The sequence below is a fragment of the Thermobia domestica genome, chromosome 5 (assembly GCF_964235325.1).
Source record: "Thermobia domestica chromosome 5, izTheDome1.hap1.1, whole genome shotgun sequence".
Lineage (NCBI taxonomy): Eukaryota > Metazoa > Arthropoda > Insecta > Zygentoma > Lepismatidae > Thermobia > Thermobia domestica.
In genome coordinates, this window is record NC_137458.1 from 165,526,620 (window position 1) to 165,549,143 (window position 22,524).

Genomic DNA, 22,524 nt, shown 5'->3' on the forward strand with positions numbered 1-22,524 from the left:
GCGGATATAGAGTCCAATGGCTCTTCATAACACCCAAATTGGAACAGTGTGGCATTTCAGAATGCTGGCGTCACCCAGCCTGGTACCAAAGTGCCGCAAGATTTAGCCATCATGACTCTACAGCCAAACGCAAAATTCATTCGAGAAGAAGATGTGTCCCTTAGCTCTTCATGCGTAACGTTCGCTCTACAATTGCAGCTGCACAAGCCTATGCTGTAGTGAAAGATAACCACAGCAATAATCGGCATGCAAATATGCCCTACCCAGCGACGTAGCGTCGAACTATTTGTGGGGATAGTGCTTGCTACGCAGCAACCTTGAATTCGTGGTCAGCGTTCGGGATGTAGCTGTCCAATCTGTCATTAGCATAAGATGTATGTCGTTTCAGTGCATGGTGTAAGCCCTTGGAATCCTGCAGGTCATTGTGTTTTGTCTGCCCATCTATTTTGTCTTCGCATCATTGTAGCTGTATTCTGTTCAACATCAATGTCGCAGAAGGTTAATTTGTTGTTCCGATATGCCAGTTCTTTCTTGGTCCAAGAAAACTTGTGCCTTTAACATCCAGAGTGTATATTATGGTTAATTAAAATAAATGTGTAAGTCCTATCAATTACGTATGCTTGCCACTCTTTTTATTTATTTATTTATTTATTTGTGTAGCCAAACAGTGAGTAAATTCGGGAAGATAGATCTTTCCGTGAAGGATAGGATTGGTATGAAACCTTACGGAGATTATGTTGAAATTATCGAAGAAATCTCTGTCGGAATGTCCAAATACTGAACACTTGAGAATATTTTGCTCGTGTATAATTATTTCAATCTTTCCTGGTTGGGGTGCTGTTTTTTTAAGAGTAGAACAGACGTAATCGATTTCCGCTTCGCGGGAAATAAAATTTATATCTATATATATAAAAGAGAACGTACAAATCCTTTGTTAGCTCATCACGCTAATACGGCTGAACCAATTTCTTTCATTTTTGGGGGGTTATTAAGATTTGGACCCTAGATGGTTTTTATCATATCACTTTAATTTTCAATTACCAGTGTCTTGAGATAATTGACCATTCAAGTGTCCATAACGTAGAAATCCTTTGTTAGCTCATCATAGCTAAATCTAACCGTATTTATATGCAACCCACATGACCGTGTCACTCGGCGGGTTAACATAAATGACAGGCGATATAATGTTAACATTTACTGCAATCTTCTATGGTTTTTATCATATCACTTGAAAGCGAAAAAGTAAAAATTATCTAAGTAACAAAGTTTATTGCGTTCCGGGGTGACCCCAGCGAAGCGGGGTGAACGCTGCTAGTTTAGTAATACAAGGGAGTATTCGGTTAGGTCCACAAGATATGTTTGTGTTTTTGGATAACAGTTTCATCATCTTTAAATTCAACAAATTCTAGGCTATCTCCCTTAGCCTAAAAGGCATAAACTTGGGGCATTAAACTAAAATATTTCATTTCATTTTCATTTCAACAAATTCTAAGTATAATTGATCTTACACCTTGGAGATCTAATGCTTTTCATGGGTTATAACGTTATATTGTACCTTTTGTGTTCCGGGAAAAGTTTGTGTAAATGCATTTCAATATTTTCTCCCCTGTTCGATAGTTGTTCATCATACATAATTCACTATATTAGATTCTAGACTGTACCTTTTATTCTCACCGCAATTCCAGAAGCTTTATTTAGATCAGGCGTAAACAATGGTTGAGCTTTTTGCTTGACAGTTTGATTGTCTGGTGGAAAGTAGTGGCTAGCATCTTGACTAAGGCTTTTTCAGAGTTTTTCCTTCAGTTCCTTTCACTTATTTTCCCTTGTTATTTGCTTATAATTAATCTGTTATAAATTAGCCTCACAGGCTGTATCTGGAACTTTGTTAATTCAATAAAAATATCTGATTTTTTATTTCGTAAATACATTTTGTACACAGTTTGTGTCTGAAATGCGTCTCTGGTGAGATCTTTACGTTAAATGTATTATATTGATATAATGCTTGCACATTTCCCTGCTTCAGTGACTCATTATGCCCATATAGCTAATGTACTTTTTATATACATGGTTCTGACTTCATTCCGGTAGGGGTACTTGTCTCGGATAAAACCTCTCGTGTAGGAGTGGTTTGAAACCCACTTTATGCAGTAGGTCCTGTCTCGTGTATCTCAATGCTGAAAAGGAACGTTAAATTCCAGCCAGTGAATTCAGTGCTGGTTTTTCGTATTGTGTGCTTACATTTATAGTAAAATTATTTAATAAGAAATTCTGAAAAAAGTCTATTTTTCTTTTCTTTTTTGTTATACATTTACCAAAAGTATAACAGAGTGGGCCTAAGGCGTTTAACAGAAAGGCATTTGAAATGAATTATTTATCAACTAGAAACTGAAATTATTACAAGTTGTGTGATAACTAGAGATGCAAAAAAGCCGGCTTTTTTGAATCGATGGTTTTTTTCACATAAAAAGCCGGCTTTTTTGGGAAAAAAACGAGAATTTTGGAAATTTTGGCTTTTTTCAACTTCATGATTTTTCTATCTAAATAGCTTTCTTATAGTATATTCTATAGTTAGATAAGAATTCCATGACCTGCATGTGATATTTCGCTCTGAAATTCACTATCAAGATGGATGGAGCACATGTTTTACGAATTAAAGCTAACATGAAGAATGTAGTATTTGAGGGTAATTTTAGAGGCTATTTAACTTTATTTTAACTTTTGAGTTATCGACATCTTTTTTCTTCTCTAGTTTGTCATCCGTGTTTCATTTCTAAGAGCTTTTAGTACTCTAGCTTCTAGCGCAAAAGTTAAACTTGCCCGTTTTTCTATTTATCGGTCAAAGCGTACGTTTTTCAATATATCCGTCAAACCGTACTTCCACATTTATGTTATACTGTAGCTGTGAAGTGATTTAGCAATAATTTTCCGGACACAACCTTGAATACCACTTTATACAAATAATCAGTAGCGGATTTAGAAAAGTACTTTAGGAGGGTTTTTTCTGATTGTTTCGTTTCCTAAAAAGTCCTAATTTTATTTGGGAGGTGCTTGAAGTTTATGAGTACAGGCATAACTAATATTTCGTTTCGTTTATATGTTTAGCAATAATTTTCCGGATACAACTTTAAAAATCATTTTATACTGAGAATCAGTGGCGGATTTAGAAAAGTATTTTGGGAAGGGTTTTTCTTACTAATGTTTAGTTTTTTTAAACATTCGTAATTTTTATTTGACGGGAGCTTAAAGTTTATGAGTAAAGGCATAAACAATAGCTATTTCGTTTGTTGCAGACATTTCGTAACTTTGGGGAACGGGCTTCAGTCCGAAAGACCGCCCCCCTAACCTTCGCAAAACCGTCACTGCTGGTAATTAGTAATAATAACGATTTAAAAACAATAAGAAAGGAAGTCGCCCAACTCACAGTATATGCACTATTTCTACATTCACAGACGGAATGAAGAAAATCTTTGTCAGAATGGTCGAATGCTGGTTGAATCCCGGACTTCCCGATAGAAGCGCAAAAGCTAATAACTCAGTCATGTTTGTTGTGCAGTTGTATTTAGCTTAACTTAAATATATTCCGTAGTCCTTTTTTTTTTGCGGGGGGGGGGAGTTCCGTAATGATATGTTAAATCCCTCTTGTTAAAAATTCAGAAAACTTGAGGATTGGGTAAACTGTGATGGTGGTTCTATAAAACTTAACTGTAGAATTTCAAGAATATACAGAACCAAAAGCTCTAGATGTGCAGCCTTTAAGTGTATCATATAAATCTAAGTATTTCTCTTATGTTTTATTTTAATGTTATTTTGTTTCAAAAAGAGGATATGGAATATTTTGAAGTAAAAATACTACATACTATTTTGCTAGTTATTTGTGTATTCTTTGAAAAGAAGTGTTTACTTTTAGGGTTGGCTGGTTTACACCAACTTTTTTTAAAAAAACTGGTTTAAACCACAAAAATAAAAAGAATGAAAAATGCGAATCGTGTGAACTTCATGGTGACGTTTCCAAATATCAAACCACCTGCAATAGTTTTATTTCCCTTTCACCTTTTAATCAAGGTGTCCCATGTTCAATTCTCGATCGAACCACAAACCTTCTTTCATGCATAACCCAAGTAGCGGTTCGGATGTCAGTTTAAGCGAAAGTCTTCTCCTTGATAACCTCGTATTTCGTAAGGATGTTAAGCCTAAATATGCGAAACAAACCAAATTGTATATTTCTGCATGCCTAAATGCGTGTTGTTTTATAAAGAAGACAAGATTGCTTAAATATATTGATACAAATTGGCAAAATTTATCGATTGCCTACGTAGCTTCCAACATTAGCTTGGATTGGACTTTCAATGATATCTACGTACTAAATTTGTAATTGAAAACCTTAGTTTTAGCGTACTGATTATGGTACGTTGTTGACCTTTAAATTTTACATGCAAAGCAATAACAGGATTTTCCCGTTATTGTCTTACGTTTCAAGTAATGACGGGATTTTCCCAATGGCTAGGGTGGGAGATTCTCAATTTAAGAAATTTACTGACCGCACTTATTTAAGCTTATGGGAGTTCTTCCGGCATAACCCCGCTGTTGCATAATAACACCAAGGCGAAACAAACTTATTTCTGTGAATATGTAATATAAATACATAAAGCAAAAAATCTAAATCAAAAAAGCCTGGTTTAAACCAAAAAAGCCTGGTTAAAACCAAAAAAGCCTGGTTTAAACATCCCCAAAAAACGGGTTTTTGGCATTTTCAAAAACAACCACGGTTCTTGCCAACTCTGCTTACTTTTGTATATAGGAGGTTAAAAAATTCTTATTATATACATTGGTTAATCCTGTGGAATTTATAATGTAAATATGTTGAAGAAAAATTGTTTGAAATATCTTTTCAAAATTCATATTTTATTTTCGATGTTTTATATTATTATCAGCATCAACCACTAATTAAATGATTTTTTGTGTTATAGAGAAGCGATACAAAGTCTGTTTTATCAATTTAAAGCAGTATTTTGAAAAAAACCCAAAATTTCCCAAGCAAAAAAGCGAAGCAGAAAAAACCGAGTTTTTTTCCAAAAAAGCCGGTTTTTTTCCGAGCCCTTGCATCTCTAGTGATAACATTAGGACTGTGTTCAAAAGTCGAAGTACACTCTTCGAGTATGCAAACTCTAAGTATACAATTGAAGTATTTATATTTCTTCAAACTAACTGTTGATCCGGACTTCGTTCCAACACCTCGTCGTGGTAGAAAATGAAATAGATAACAAAAAAACAGGAGAATTTCGCGTGCGTTAAATAATAATAATAATACTTGATGCACCAATATTTTCAGATAAATGACTTTCCGGCTATACTGAAGTTGAAAATATGGGATATCCATAAAATTACGTATATATATATATATATATATATATATATATATATATATATATATATGTGTGTGTGTGTGTGTGTGTGTGTGTGTGTGTGTGTGCGTGCGTGCGCGCGCGCGCGCAGATTAAACTTTTATTAGCGTAAAAACCACCGAACTATTGGCAACTTCCATTTTTATTAGGAATAAAAAATAATAATTTTTCATGACTCACGGGAGGAGTAACGCTGAGAATTAGGATCCCAAAGACGCCGCCACGGACGTTATGTACAAACGATGTGACTTAATGTGTTAGTCCTTAAAAGTAACTTAGAAAGTTCACTGCGAGCAGGCACATAGCCAGGATTTCGCAATAGTTGGGTTCATGACAAAATACTATGGTTATCACACCCGCAGCTCGATCATTCCAAACTTTTTTACTGGCAACATATATTGGTTCATGTAACAGGATTTCGTAAGGGGGGTGACATGAAATACTGTAGTTACACATCAGAGGCTTGATCAGTCTAAACTATTTTATTGGCAACATACACATATTGGTTTATTAGGACAGTAAAATGAGGATACGTTAGAAAGTAGTTTAATAACAAACTATGAAGAAATCTCGAGTAAAAGATGCCGCGAAATTGAAAATATCTTTAACAAGTGTAACTGGAATCTATGTTGCCAAGCTCATATTATTGGTGATTGTAGGCATTTGTTAAGTTCTACCTGAGAGTCTATCTTATCGAACCAGTTTATCGATCGTCCTTTGTAGTCCATAGGATTAGCATGGAGCTAAATGGAATTCGAAATGCTCCGATTACAATAATATCCATTTTTAACTTGACTCCCTACCTTTTCCTCCACACAAAGCTCATCATAAGCAAGAGCTCCCAAACGCTTGCTGTGGCTTATTTTCAACGCTGATTCTTCTTTTTCTCTATTCTTTTTATTTCATTCTTCCTTAATTTTTTCATTTCTGGTTTCAAAGAGGGGGGCGTCTGGACCCCCCGGACTCACCCTTTGGCTACGTGCCTGGTGCGAGTGAAGGCAGGCAGTTAGCAAGAACGTTAGGGCATGGAAGGTACTGAAGGGAGTTCTATTTAGAATAATGTGACACAAAACTATGTTAAAAAAAGTGCATTGTGTAAGATCTTAAGAAAATTTGTATTGTATATAATTGCTTTCTGTGTGGTGGATTGCACAGCATAACACCTAAATTATATTTTTTCTATCGTATTGCTATAATTAGAAGTACACCTATAAATTTTCGAACTAGCTTCTTCATATTGCTATAAAAGTAACAACAAAGCTCTGTCGCTTTTTCATCCATCACCTTCGAACCTCGTATGTCACGTAAGACGTACCTGGAAGATCAAAAAATAGTCCCTATCAGGATTGACGACCTTCTGCCAACATTCTAGATGGATTCCATCGCGGTAAAACTTGATGGGCCGTGAAGAGAAGAAGGTGTCAAGTGCATTTTGCACCTGTACTAGGTATTTGAACTGGCATCCTCTAAGGTGATTGTCCAAGGAATGGAACATGTGATAATCGGACGGTACAATGTCCGGGGAGTGTGGTGGATGCAATAGTGTTTCCCATCCAAGGCGTAGAATGGTGTCCCGGGTCATCCTGGCCACGTGGGGCTTTGTCGTGTAACAGGAGGACCCCTTTGCGATTCAGAAGTGCTGGCTCCAGAGTTTTGAGTTTTTCTTGACTGCTCAACTGCTGACAGTACACAATTGCATTGATGCTCTGACCGGCTGGTAGCAGTTCCCGATGCACGATGCCGTGAGCAGTCCACCAAACATGCAGGAGGACCTTCTTGTGGTGCATTGCTGGTTTCGGCTGTTTTGGAACCGGTTCATGAGATGCTAACCAATGATGACGGCGCCGTGGAGCTTCGTACAGGACCCACTTCTCATAACATGTCAATACCCTGTCCAGAAATGGCTCCTTCCTCAGACGAGACAGCAAAGTAACACAGGTGTCGGCTCGCGTTGCCTTCTGGCCCGGAGTCAAATCATGTGGGGCTCATCGACCCAACTTGTAGTGCTTCCCAAGTTGATGGAGGTGCTGCCGAATGGTTTCTCCACTCACACTGAAATGTAGTCCCAGTTCCTCATATCTCTGGCCACTCTTCACTTCAATTGCTGCATGAAGGACCTTATTTTGTACATGTATTGGTCCTCCGGCACGTGGTGTGTCTTCGAGTGTTTCGTCACAGTCCTTAAACGCGGTATACCATCGCTGCACTGTCCACGTAGCCAGGACACCCTCACCAAACCCCTGACATATCTTCCGGCCTGCTGCTTCCTCGTTTGACTCCTGTTTGAAGTCGTACAGCATACACGCCCTTATGACGCTCAGTGGAGGCCCCATGTTCACTCTGTCCTTACGCAAGTTCACGGTGTAACTAAACTGCCACAGCCACATAGTATGTTGGATATACCCACACCAACAACTGACCTTCGCCCTAATCTGCGTTCGCATTCAACTCACGGTGTGAGGGCCAATTGAACACAGACTTCCACAAAAAGCAACAGAACTTTCTTAGCTATCTTTATAATTGGCACCAAACTTTAATGCTTATAAAAAAGGCAGGGAAAGAGTGATGCAGTTGAAAATATGAGGACCAAAATTTGCAAAATTTACTGGTAAAATTTACATGCCACTATGAAATACAGTGAAACCTGTCTATGTTGGCCACCATCGGTTCCATCGAAAAGTGGTCAACTTAGACAGGTGGCCAACTTACAGAAAATAAGTGTGATTTGTGTATTTTTTAATAGGATTTCTAGTATTACTTGATTGTAAAATTTTAATAAGCAGTAGCACGACAGCTACTTATAAATAATGTGTATATAGAGTAATCATAAAAATATACAGTACTAGAAAATATTACTATAGTATGCAAGAGCGGCGATTTCTCTGTAAATTTGCATATGAATTCAAATATGCATTTGCATATGGGGGGTATTCAGATGCAGAAAGTATATATATGAAGATTTTAAGACAAATTGCACTCAAATTATACCAAATATTGTATACTCATAAATAAAATAGGGGCCACATGAGCTTTGGGGGCCCGGGCCCCTTCGGTCTCCCCAGGATCGGCGCTCTTGATAGTATGTTTAATATATATGCATACCTTTCTCTTCCTGAAAACTAGTCTGGTACATTGGATTATTCGGATTGAAAACACAATAACACAAACAACCATGAAATGTATGTACGCAGTTTACTGAAATTGATATTATAGCACAGAGTTATTCAGATTGAAAACAAGAAAAGCTAAGTTATAAATTGAGAAATTCATATGCAATTTATATGACTTCTTTTCAGTTGTTACTGTGGTTCATTCTAAACATATTTGCTTTATTCTTTTAGCAGATATGCCCATTCTAATATTGTAGTTAACTACCTCTTGTTAATGAGCTAAAAGTGTTTCCCTCGGAGCAAAAGATGTTTTGAGAAAATCTTGAGGGAATTCATATCTCAAAACCTCCGCTACTTTTTGACATGCAGCCAATAAATGACAATTGAGCTTTAACCTTGAGAATTTTCCGGAATTACTAAAGCTTCCCACTGATGAAAGGAGACGATATAGCTAATGGTTTTACCAAAACAGACAGGGTAAACAAATATATACAACCATTTCCTGAATTCCTGTACGTGCTTTTTCTTATTCACATCTTCCTTCACTTCCCTTTTATGAGGGTAGTGTTCTGGCCATTGACCTCCAAGAACAAATCGTGCGAATCTATGATTCTTTGTGTCCAGTCACAAATACAGAACATCTGCCTCTCATATGGGAATTCGAAAGAGTTAAGAAAAATAACAAAACTGTATTTTTCGTGGCCAAGATACGCAGGTAAATTTATCATTATCATCATAGGGTAAACATTGCTTCAGTGTGGCCAACTTCCAAGATAAGACAGGTGGCCAACTTATAGAGTAGTAAGTAACGAATATCTTATGGGAAAAATGCAGGTTCAAGACGAACTAGGCCAAGATAAGCAGGTGGCCAAGTTGACAGGTTTCACTGTACAAATGTGTAAGAATCACATTTATGTAGGCCGGATACATCTAATTAAAGTAACATGATAAAGATAACAAAATATAAGATTACTGCCTTTTAATCCTCCTTAAATGGAGTCCTATACATAGTATATACAATTCTGCAGCTTATATACACTTCACTATGATATTCTTAGCTGCAGCAAGTGAAGCGCGTGACTACGCTGGCGCTACACACCCCTGTTGGTACACATTTTCTTTCTCATGTTTCTAGTTGCCAAAATAGTTACTTAGTTACAAAACAGATTCTCTCATTCCAGTATAATCAGCATAAATAAAAATCGAAAATACAGTACGTGTGTTATATAAGGGTTCTCATATTGTTCAACCACATGGAAGGTATTATTCGTTCATTAGAATATTGTATTCCCTTTTCTTTTCGAGTATTTGACAAATGTAAATATCTGGTTGATAGTTGATCGATTTCGCGTAAATTCGCACTGATAACCTCCAGTAAGTTTGCGTATGGTCTCAGTTTCGCTAACAGAATATTTGAGAATATTTTATAGGATATTGACAAAAGAGAAATATCTTGATAATCATTACAATTCGTTTTGTCGCCTTTCCTATGAATTTAAACAATGATTGAGTTTTTCCACTTTTGTGCGTATTCCTCCTCGTTCCATAATTTTCCGATATTACAAGTTTTTTCTTTCTTCTTTCTCCAGTTTTTGTACTAATATCATGTTATTAGTAAAAACAATCCATAATTCTTTCAATTGTTTGAAGTGAAACATTGGTTTGACACAAATTCCAGTGAAATTTTAAATTGAAAATATTCAGTTGAAGGCAAATGTTTATTTCGTTTAGACATTTTAGTCATATGGTTCAGTAGCAAGGAGTGTCACAGGATTCTTCAACAGAATAACGTGATGTACATTTTCTACAGAGAATTCTTTCTAAAAAAATTTGATTAAAGAAAATAACATTTTTGTATATCTTTTATTTTATTTATTTATTTATTTATTTTCGAAAAATGACCACATTTATCAAAGAGAACTTCTGTACCCCAGTTGCACACACCAATAATCTAATACAGTATTGTCTATTTATTGTCTATTGTGTCACAAAATTTCGCGTCGATTTTTTTGTGTATTTATCTTACGAAAGATTTCCTTCAATAAATAAAACACATTATATTTTGCTTCATTGTAGACATTCAAGGCAGGTACATCAAACACTTTATTATGATTAAATATTGTATTAAAATTGCTCTTCAGGATTGGATGACTTAAAAGTGAAAATTTCAATGACAAAATCATTAACAATATTAATTGTTATTCAGCTATCTTTCATTAAAGAATGGGAAATAAAAAACGACAATTAAAATACACAATTAAAAATAACGTACACCAATATACTGTGGTGATTTCTTCTTTTTTGATTTTAACATAAGTTACCTAATGTTAGGTAGACTATACTGGATGTATTGTAATGATCGTCATGAGAACTCCTCTCATGGAATTTGTAACATTGAAATCACCATTATTCAAAATGATTACATGTACCCTTTTTAGTATAACACTGATATGATACACCCTGTTTCAAAACGAATATACGTATTTCGAATGCATATATTTATTAAACTTTGAGATATAAGAATATGAAATTTTACACACATATTTACGAACCTCTCAAGTTCAAATTACAGATGTTCAATATGTCCTCCATCAGCGACACGAACAATATCACATCGATGCTCAAATTCCTCCCATACTCGGGCAAGCATGTCCTGCGTCACTGATGTTATGGCAGTACGAATCCGGTTCTTCAACTCTTCCAAGTTCTGTGGAAGTAGCGGTACATAAACGTTGTCTTTAACGAAGAAGTCACAGGGAGACAAATCCGGTGACCGTGGAGGCCAGCTGACACACGTTAAGTCGCCAGCTCCTTGACGACCAATCCAACGGTTCGGTAGAGTTTCATTAACATATTCACGCACTTGGCGACTCCAGTGAGGGGGTGCCCCGTCTTGTTGAAAAATGAAGTTGTCTTCGTGCAGCCTCGGAAACAACCAGTTTTGTAACATAGCGAGATACTGCTGACTGTTAACCGTGTTTCCATTAAAGAAGAATGGGCCGTAAACAGGTGACCGGGATATCGCACAAAACACATTGACTTTGGGCGAATCTCGTACGTGTTCAATGACTGCATGTGGGTTCTGTAGGTCCCAAATTCAAACATTTTGTTTGTTTACCTGACCACTAACACAGAAAGTCGCTTCATCATCACTGAACACGATGCGTTGTGCAAAAGTGTTATCATTGTCATAGCATCCAGAATCTCGTTACAAAATGCCACACGTTTGCGTTTGTCATCAGGACGCCGAGCTTGTAACGGCTGTAACTTGTACGGCTTCATAACAAACCGATGTCTCAAAACACGCCAAATTGTTGTTGTCGGCACTTGTAACTCCTGACTGACACGACGAGTTGATTTTGAAGGACTGCGTTGGAAAGCAGTGTGAATTCGTGCAACATTTTCTTCAGGAAAACGAGGGCGGCCAGGACTCTTTCCTTTACATACACATCCTGTATCTACAAACTGTCGATACCATTTGCGAATGTTCCACCCATTCGGAGGATCAATTTGGTACCTCAACCTGAAACGTCTTTGCACTGTAATCACGGAATTGCACTTCGCAAACTCGAGAACACAAAATGATTTCTGCTGTGGAATAGCCATTTTAAACATATGACGGTTACCAAGCAAAACAGAAGACAACTGACATCTAGCGGCTATTAATATAAACTAGACTGTATTCGTTTCTCCAATAGCCGAGCCAAGGCGCAGCGATCGATAGTTTGGACAAAATAATTCTTCGCAATACGTATATTCTTTTTGAAACAGGGTGTACTAGTACTAGATTTTATTACCTTGACTACTCTAAAACATATGCCCCTCCTAGAAATATGTAAGTAAGTAGCATACAGAGAAGTTAAATTAAAACATATATAATTTTCATTGATTGTTTTTCAATTGTATGACATTTTAATGTTATTTTTATTAAGTGTCAGATTTATAGTAACTTTTCATTATAATCGATTAATTTTTCCTGCTCTTAATTTTGTCTAAATTATAAATTAACTTTCACAAACCAAGCCAACCCTCATTGAATAGTAGCGAAAATTGTCATTTTTAATTTTTATTTTAACCGTTGCTTTTTCTCTCATTAATTTTTAATGTAATTAATTATTTTTTCATAGTCTGAAATTTTAATTGTAATCTGTTGGATTTTTCATTAGCTTTTTCGACTATAATACAGGGTGACCCAAAAGTAGGTATACACCCCTGATTGATCAAGTATAACATTCTAGCTTGTAGGTTTATTTGCTACGACTGTTCTGAGCTGAAGATACAAGTAAAAAGTCATTAAGAACAAATAATGAAGAAACTAAGGCTACCTGATGGATAATAATAAGAAATTATATAAAAAGCAATGAGTTGATCAGTACGGGAATGTATACCTATTTTTGGGCCACCCTGTAGAATGGAGAAAACTGAATTTGAATAGAAATAGTGAATTCTTACTTGAAGTCCTCCAGATACTTGTAAGATGTTTCTTTTTCACTTAAACTACTGTTAAACTTTTCACTCGAAATATTTTTTATAACACTGTCTAAGTTTTACGGCTCATGTTCAAATTTTCATTTTATTTTAATTTCACAGTTGCTTTGTGGTAAACCAATTTCAGGTTCTCCAGTATCTCATATATTTGTAATTTAATTCCAATTACGACTGGTTTTGGATAAAAGTTTAAAATCACAGTTACTTGTTTTCCATCTATCGTGCCATAAAAATGGCATTCATGTTTATGTCATTGGTGGTAGTAGTTCCGGCATTTGCATATATATAATCCTTTTCTTGTAGAATGTGAAGGAAATATCAAATTTTCGATTTATACTTAACTTTAAAGCTCTGGTTTGGGAGGTTGGTTGACCTAGGGTTTAGCATCCCATGCAGCAGCATGGTTATACGACACATGGACCTATAGCTTAACATTGGATCCGTGCCCATGAGCTCCTTCCGAAAATCGAACTCGGATCTTCCACGTCCACGCCAAGACGCGAATGCTAACCATATGGACGCATATACTGATTTGAAAGGGAATTAGCATTGAAACTCACTCTACTTTAAGTTCTATATGATAAGTAATAGTAAACTGAACTCAGTTTGGATTTCGTTGAAGATTAGAGTTCACTCACACTTAAAATATTATGAAATTAATGAAAAATATGTATAAATCAGTAATAGGGTATGTATTCTAAGAGGAAACTTACATGCTTGAAGTACTTGTGTATGTATGTGTGTGTGTGTGTGTGTGTGTGTGTGTGTGTGTGTGTATGTTTGTGTCTTTTAACCTAAAATGTTATACGTGAGAAATTGTCTTAAATTGCCCACTTTTAGTGCATATAGAATGACAGTACAGTATTTCCCTGATAAAGAAGAACGATATCATGCAACCTATAAATAAGAACTAAAATCAAGCAGTTCATTGCAGATATTACATAAATCTAATTACTGTGAAGTTAGTTAGCCCCCTACGCTGGTCTAGTTACTAGCACTTGCGGCTTTAGTGCACAGAGTCTCGAGTTTGATTCCCAGTAGGAGAGCATTGAATGCATTACGATGGTTTGGGCAGGTATACCTTAAACTGCAGGTCTACGTCTTATATAATCTCTGTGCTGAAAGAGTCTCATATAGTGCGCGCGCTCACTAATCTCAATAAGGCTGACACTCGCTTTAACTCAGGCTCTGGCTCGTTATCTACTTACAGTGCACGCGCGTTATTTATTGAGCTCGAGAGTCCGATTCTCGAGTTCCGACATCTGGTTCACTGTTAAAAACATCATTCACTATTACAATAGGTTAGGAAAGAAGGTTGGTTGTGATTCCATTCAATTTGGCCTAATATTCTCAAGAGTATAATATTCCATGCTCGCACTTTCATCTTAGCTGGAGTTTTCGTTAAGTTGGAAGGCGCTAACTTAGCACTAGCGGAACTCGAGCTCCAGTATCCATTTCAAATTTCAATTCAGCAGTGTTATATTCAGTGTTCACTCACTAAATGCGTCCCCTTGTTAGTATACGTAACAATGATTTCATAACTTTAGGCTCGTAGTCGTACCATAGTTAGTCGTCACTAGTTGATTTACCTAACAATATGAGCTATTACCATATTAACGTATAAACGACGATATAGTTCTTTATTATTCATACAATTGAACAAATACAGAAACCCATTCAAAATACAAAATGTCTATATAAACTACAATCTGAATTAACTATGTTTGATATCGCAATATTATATTCGTAAGTCACATATCCATCTTTCAAACGTTCATTTAATATTGCTTGGGAATATCATATACGTATATCAGCAATAGCATAAGTTCTTCGTATCGGCATGGAAGAATTCTTTTTCACACATACGTAAAGTATACCTACTTCCAGAATACACTGATATTACTGTCTTTTACTAGCAGGTACAGTTGACAAGTATACAGTAATATCATATTTCATGCCAATGTACCTTTTAGATTAAGTAAAGTTTGTGTTATATATTGTCACATCTAACATTATGAATATTTAGTGAAACAAATCATATTAGCATTTTCTTTGATAAATGCGCAAATAAAAGAAACATTTATAACATTAAATAAAATTTAGTATTTTACACTGGCCTTTTTCCTGCTGTATAAGCTATCTTTTTCTCACTAAAATAAAAGCTGGATAGTATTCTGAAATGATTCAATTGTAGATCATAAGTCGCCAGGGATACTGACAGTTCATCTAAATATTTGCAACTATTGGGAATTCATACATTATTGAATTCTTTATCACTATGCATTTATTTTAATCACCTTCAAGAAGTGAAAGAACCTCAAACTATTCGATCATAATATTTTTTTCCTTTTTTTAATTTCGTATCCATTACTGTTCACTTTTATAGGGGACATTATAATTAAAACAAAATTTTTATTTTATTTGTTTAATATATTACTTGCATGTAATAAAAGGAATCTAAACTGTTCTCAACACTTATTTGAGCTTGAATAATTTGATCAATTTTACAGTAGTTGTTGTGGTATTCTCAGTTTTACTTAATTTAAACTTAGATTTGTTTCATTCCTAGCAAACTCTGAAAGTGGAACAATTTAAAAATAGAATAATATGATCTTGTTTCAATATAAAACGACTGTGTAGTACGAATTTCTAGTAGTTGCATGTGTCATAAAAATATGTAATGAATATGTAATTTTGAGTATTTTCATGTAAATAGTTTGTCAGTAGAAACATCCCATGCAGTTTTGTTGTCGATAATCTTGCTTTTAACGTGTACCACTATTGTAACTGTTTTAAATATATATATATATATATATATATATATATATACAAGAAAATTGAAATACTTTAGTTATTTGACAGACATTGGTGTGGTAAAGTTTCTTAGTTTATCAGCGTTTGAATTTACCTGTAACATAGTGACTTCGAACACGTGACAAGTTATTTATTCATCCTAAGAACTAAGGCTGTATCATAATCTACCATATTGTAAATTAATAATAAGGTTTCAAAAACATGTTTTAAGCTTCGAATGAGAATCGCAGTATTCGAATGAAAATTTTGCCCTTTAGGTATCCCAAAGCATATAATAACTGATTGAATATAACCACAGTAGAAAACATTTTAGTAAAGTACTGTTGAGTGTGTGCACGAACTATTTTGTATAATGTGTCTGGGTTAAGTTTTACCTTAAAAAAGTAGTCATAAAGAATGAAGTGGCCAAAATTTATTCTTTTTCCCGTAAACACGCAGCATCACCAATGCTTTGTGGTTAAACATTTAAACTTGTTATTCTGTATAACCATTAATGTGTCTTCATACATCGTTCTCTTCATACTGGCGAGATTAGAGTATTAACCTTGTCTTTCAGGGTTCAGACCGTTTCTGTATGAGTACAAGATGGCGTTGGACAACTCATGGATGAATAATGGACGAGACCAACAGCGAGACATTAATCCTGTAGAGCATCAACAACAGGAATCCTGCCTCAATAGCCAACGCTTTGATGAGTGTGGATCATCCAATAGAAGTGGATTGCTAAAGATACCTTCGTCTAATTTCAAAACACAAACAGATGGAAGCGCGGTTTCTGAAAACAAGTGTACCATTATTCCGCAGCAGCAACAGCCGCCACCGCAACAACAACAGCAGCAGCAGCAACAACAACAACAGCAACAACAACAACCACCGCAGCAACCACAACATCGGGAACAACAGACCAGGTTCACTCAAACAGAACAACAGACTAGATTCACACAAACAGAGCAAAACCGTTTCCCATTTATGGATAATCCGTGTAAATCCGATGTTCCAGGGCAACCTTTGTTTGATCCTACGAATTTACAACAACGAAATATGTTTGAGGAAAGTAATAAACAGTTTAAAGTAGAACCCATATGCCATCCAATGGTAACACCTCCAGGGATAGGTTTCCAGAAACAGAAAGAAAATGAAGAGAAATTTAAGCAGGAAATGAGTCCAAAGGACTTTCCATTCTGCTATAACATGAATATGCTTCAGAAAGTACAAAATGATGAAAAGTGTTACCGATTCGACATGTGCGGGCAGCAGTTTAGTTACAATTATGCTTTAATGAATCAGGTGTCCTTGTCCCCCTTTAAATGTGAAGTCTGTGGCATAGTATTTGGTCATATTGCTCTGCTGAATCATCACAAGAAAATACACATAAGTGGAGAGAAATCATTTGCGTGTGAGGTTTGTGGTTTAGCGTTTCCCCAAGCATCTGAGTTGAGGAGTCACAAGACTGTTCATGCAGAAGGTAAACACAAATGTGAAGTATGTGGCGTTGAATTTGCAGATCAAGCAAGATTAAAGAAACATGCCAAATTTCATCTTACGCAGCGAGCCAAGTGCGATTCATGTGATGCAGGATTTCCAGAGAATGGTGGAGGTGATTCCAAAACCTTCAAGCGTTTACATGGAGTGCGTAAGTGCCAAAAGTGTAATGGCTCTGGAATGATTTTCCTCGGTCCTCCGCCAAAGCCTCCAAAACCATTTCAGTGTTCCATATGTGAGAATACTTTCTCTCGTTACTCATCGTTGTGGAGCCACAAACGCTTGCATTCCGGAGAGAAGCCATATAAGTGTGAAGTGTGTGGAATGGCATTCGCAAAAGCAGCCTACTTGAAGAATCATCGTCGTATTCATACGGGTGAGAGGCCATATAAGTGTGAAGTGTGTGATATGGCCTTCTCTCAAGGACCTCATCTGAAAAACCACGAACGTATTCATACGGGAGAGAAGCCATATATTTGTGAAGTGTGCCACAAAGCATTTGCACGTCATTCTACGTTGTGGAATCATCGTCGAATTCATACAGGTGAAAAACCATACCGTTGTGAAATTTGTGGAAGTGCTTTCTCTCAAGGAACACATTTAAAAAATCACAAAAAGGTTCACACTGGTGAGAAGCCATATCGTTGTGAAGTCTGTGACGTTGGCTTCTCAGATCGGTTTGCTCTCAAAAGACATAAAAATATTCACAACAATCAGAATAACGCAACAACAACAACAACACAAACTCATAATCACGCACCACACAATGCTCATACTAGTACATTAGAACTCCCAGTGTACAAGTGTGAAGTAGGACAAATTGCTTTCCCAGGCTGTTCACGACCTCCGGATAAACCTATTCATGCTGCCTGAGACTTTACCATGTATATAAATAATATGTAATGTGCTATGCAATATGTGTTTTAGTATTGTAGTAGGTCGGCGTATTAATGGAAGTCAAAAGTTTTACAGTTCGCTGCTCGAAGTTTATTACATGTACTAGGATGAGTTAAAATAATTATGAAATTCAAGTAGATTGGTGTCTATCGTGTCGTGAGATGTTGTATATTAGATTGTAAAAGATTGTGTAAAAATTGCAACATGGTCTTGAAACTTCTAATTTTTAGATAATAATCGTTGTATTTTTGTATTGTTGAGTAATTTCATGTTTAAAGAATGATGATTTATTCGAAATCTTAAGTGGTATTATCATCTGAGTTTAGTTGTCTTAGAAAAAAGAGAATATCCTTGACTATATAATATCCCACGGGCAACAGATTGGAGTAAGCGATGGTACTATATAGAGTGAAATGATGTATCAGGAGGAAACTCATAATGTTACCTGAGGTTACGTTCACGGCCAACACTAATTTGATTGATTCAATTGTATTTAATCTTAAAAAAATCATGTCCTTTCCGGTCCCTTTACTTCTCGCAATACGTAATCTGATCTACTAAAATCCACGTGCAGTTAGTATATGTGTCGAAACAAATGTTGTGCATTTGAAACTTTTTAAGTAACATAACTTTTTTTGCTAAAGATTTTGTTATTGTCGAATGAAAACATATTTTCCCTAGAGTTAAAGCTAATACTGACAGTGAGTATTCTTTCACCGTTTAATGGGATAACGCAATAAGCAAAGTAAAAGCTTACTAGCTCTAAACTGTGTATGTGTATGTATGTTTATGTAGATGTGTTTGGTTTTTTACGTATTTTTTATTACGTTCCCTACGATACAACCTTTTTCAGTTTCCGTAGTTAGTTACATTTGGTTCCAGTGCATTCAGTTATTTCAAAAGGCTTCTTTATCTGTTGACTTTGTACATTTAAATATTTTGTGATCGTTCGAGCCTTTTTTGTTCAAGTGGAATAATGCATTCTGGAAATTGTTAGATGTTGCCATTAATACAGATTGCTTGCCGGTATTGTAGTGATAAATAAGTTTTGTTGGCTGTTATCGATGTTGAGTTTAATGAACCCTCATTTTCTAGTTTAGTTCAGTTTTTGATCAAGATAGATCAGTTGGTGTTTTTCGTGATCTTTACAGGAAAATCACCTCAACATTTTCAATCATTCTATTGAAAATTTTCTTTCCTTTCTTGTGAACAGTTAAATAGTATGCAGAATACACAGATATATATATATATATATATATATATATATATATATAATCCGTAATATTTTATTGTTCATAAATGTCTAATACACATTTATGTTTGAGTGTATAGGCGAAGGTAAAAAAACAAATCAAATAAGGCGTTAATTATATCTTACATATCTTATTTATGACCTATTACTGAGCTAGAAGACTTAAAACAACACTTTAAATGGAATGAAATGTGTAAGTAATTATCATCATTATTGTCGTATTAAAGCGGTCGCATACTCGTCGCTGTAGATCCCAATTCTTTGATGATTTAGTAGTGAAACAACATCTTTGATACAAGATTGTCCCTAGTTCATACCCGACCACGCTAATAATAGTGGATAGCTTGTCCATGGGTTTTCTCAGAATACTCAGTTTCCTCTCACATTCTCATTCCACCAATAACCTGTCTACCTTTAACGTAAGGAACATAAAATTGGACGTAAAACTAGAAATTTTATTTCATTTCTTTTTGTAATTTATTGAATTGCTGTGTTTATCTTCAGCAGTTGGATTTCATAACTTTAAATTTTAACATTTGATTTCCACTCTGACACTGAGGAACAGAGAAAATGCAATCCATTTGGAAGTACGTATCTTTGCACCAAAGTTTTTAAGTTTGACTGTGGTGAACATACATATTCCAAGTGACAGCAAAAGTTGTTCAAATACCCATAATATAAGTAGGGCGAACAAAATTTCTATACCGAAGAAGCTTCATTTTTTCGTGTATGCATTCGATAGATTAATTCTAAAAGTACTAGTGATTCATTTATTGCCTCTATGTTATTAATTGCTTTGAATTATATTGTGGTCTGTGCGAAAATATAGAAACGCTATGTTCCTTAGGATGCAATTGTTTTAAATTTACATTCTTTCATTACTGAAACTTTATGAGACATGAACCTACTATTTAATGGTTTAGTACAAAATCCAGATCTCACATAATTTTCCATAAATATCTAACATGAAACTCATGCGTGCAAAGGACTAAACTACCGTACTTGAAAGTTTGTGTGTTTGTAATATATATATATATAGGCTGTATTTTCTTTGCACAAGAGGGGGCCGCGGTGGCTCAGTGGTAGAGCGTTCACCTCTGGTGCTTGGGGTCCCGGGTTCGATCCCAGCCCCCGCCAAGTGAACTTTGTGGTGGACAAACACCGTGTGCGTGAGTTTTCTCGGGGTTCTCCCGTTTCCTCCCACTTTCTTCATTCCACCATTTCATTCATTACTCATCTTCACCGTCTCCTTTAGTCTAACCGGCATAGCCGTGGGACGTAAAACTCAAAAGATTTTCTTTGCACAAGAGTACAGTATTCCTAACTGTTTTGATTACCAGGGAAATGTGCATTATTCTGCAGGAAATAGGTGTGGGCATAATTATAAACCAATAATTAATTATACAGGGTGTTTGAAAAAGAACTCTCTAGTTTTAAGTATAAATTTAATTCAGAAATGAATGAAAAGTTACATCAATGAGTACATATCATGAAAGAGAATTCCTTCAAATTTGTTTAATGTTGGTAGACTTCGATGTGGGATCCATTTGTAGCCCTGCACATGTCGAGACGATATTCCACTTCTCGCCACGTATTCGCCAACATTTCAGGTGTAATTGTCCCACCCACCGCGACGATTCTTTCCCGTAAATGATTGATGTCTCTGATCTTTTCACTGCACACAACATTTTTTATGTGGCCCCAAAAGAAAAAGTCCAGTGTGGGGTTAAGTCTGGGCTTCGAGGTGGCCAAGATATTGGGCCAGCCCTGCCTATCCACCTTCCTGGAAAGCGAGTGTCAAGAGCCGCAGGCACATGGTTACTGTAATGAGGTGGGGCGCCATCTTGTTGGAAAAACACAAGCCCCTTTTCCGCCTCAATATCGTCCATTTGAGGAAAGACGTACTCTGTCAGCATGTCATAGTAAACGTCCCCGTTTATTGTTTTTTCTACAAAAATGAAAGGACCAATCACACGATCTTTCATCAAACCGCACCAGACATTAAGTTTGGGAGAGTCACGTTGATGCTGAATAACTTCATGTGGATGCTCTGACCTCCAAATTCTGCAGTTATGACGATTAACTGTTCCACTGACATGAAATATAGAAAAGACAGCCTATATATAGAAAAGATAATCTTTTTTAAAAAAATTGACATCATCATCAATTCCGTGTAGAAAGTCAGCAGCAAACTCATACCTTTCGATTTTATCAGTAGGTTTAATTTCATGTAACAGTTGCAATTTGTAGGTGCGCAACTTAAGTCTTTTACGCACAACATCATACACAGTACCTTTAGGCACTCCTAATTGTAGACTACGTCTGGCCAATTACTTCTTCGGGCTCCGAACACAAGAAACACGGATCTGTTCAACATCTTCAGAAGTTCTCGGTCTACCTGGTGATTTTGCTTTTAAAACACTACCGGTTTCCTTGAAAGATTTTAGCCAATGACGGATAGTTTTTGCTGTAGGTAGTTCACCACCATACTGACGTCTAAAATTACGTTGCACTGTTATAACTGACTCAGTTTTCACAAGCCAAATAACACACTGCGCTTTCTGTTGCGGAGTACACATTGTTGCTGAGTTGCTCTGCACTGCACGCCTGCCTGGACTGAACTGAGGAAGCAGAGGGAAAAAACAGCACTGGTGTCGTCTCAAGGTCAAGCAGACCTGCCAACTGCAGGGGAGCTAAACTTGAAGAGTAGATGAATCAAACACCACAAACTAGAATAGTGTATGTCATTTTGTACAGATTCTAGGACACATTAAAACTAGGGAGTTCTTTCTCAAACACACTGTATTACTGGCAGACGGTACATTGTTGACATAATCGTTAATAATTTTAATTCGAGTAGGCAAATACTTAAATGTTTTATCAGTGATTGAAGTTTAACGCTGAATTCGAACCATGTTTGTTCTCACTGGAGGACAAACTTCAGACCACTCCTGTGATGGAACTTTGATTAGTAGTATGTTATGGAAGAGGTTGAACGCGTTGAAATCCTAGTGTGTCGGACTTTTATTTGCTTTATTCTTTTCTTGAAGTAAATGAGTACTAGTAGTGACCCAAGCCA

The 22,524-nt window shown here is 36.1% G+C and overlaps 1 protein-coding gene across 16 annotated transcripts in view; it reads left to right on the forward strand.

Moving 5' to 3' along the window:
* The window catches only part of LOC145686241 (uncharacterized), a 180,593-nt gene that overhangs the window by 84,927 nt on the left and 73,142 nt on the right, over nt 1-22,524 (forward strand). The window lies entirely within an intron of this gene.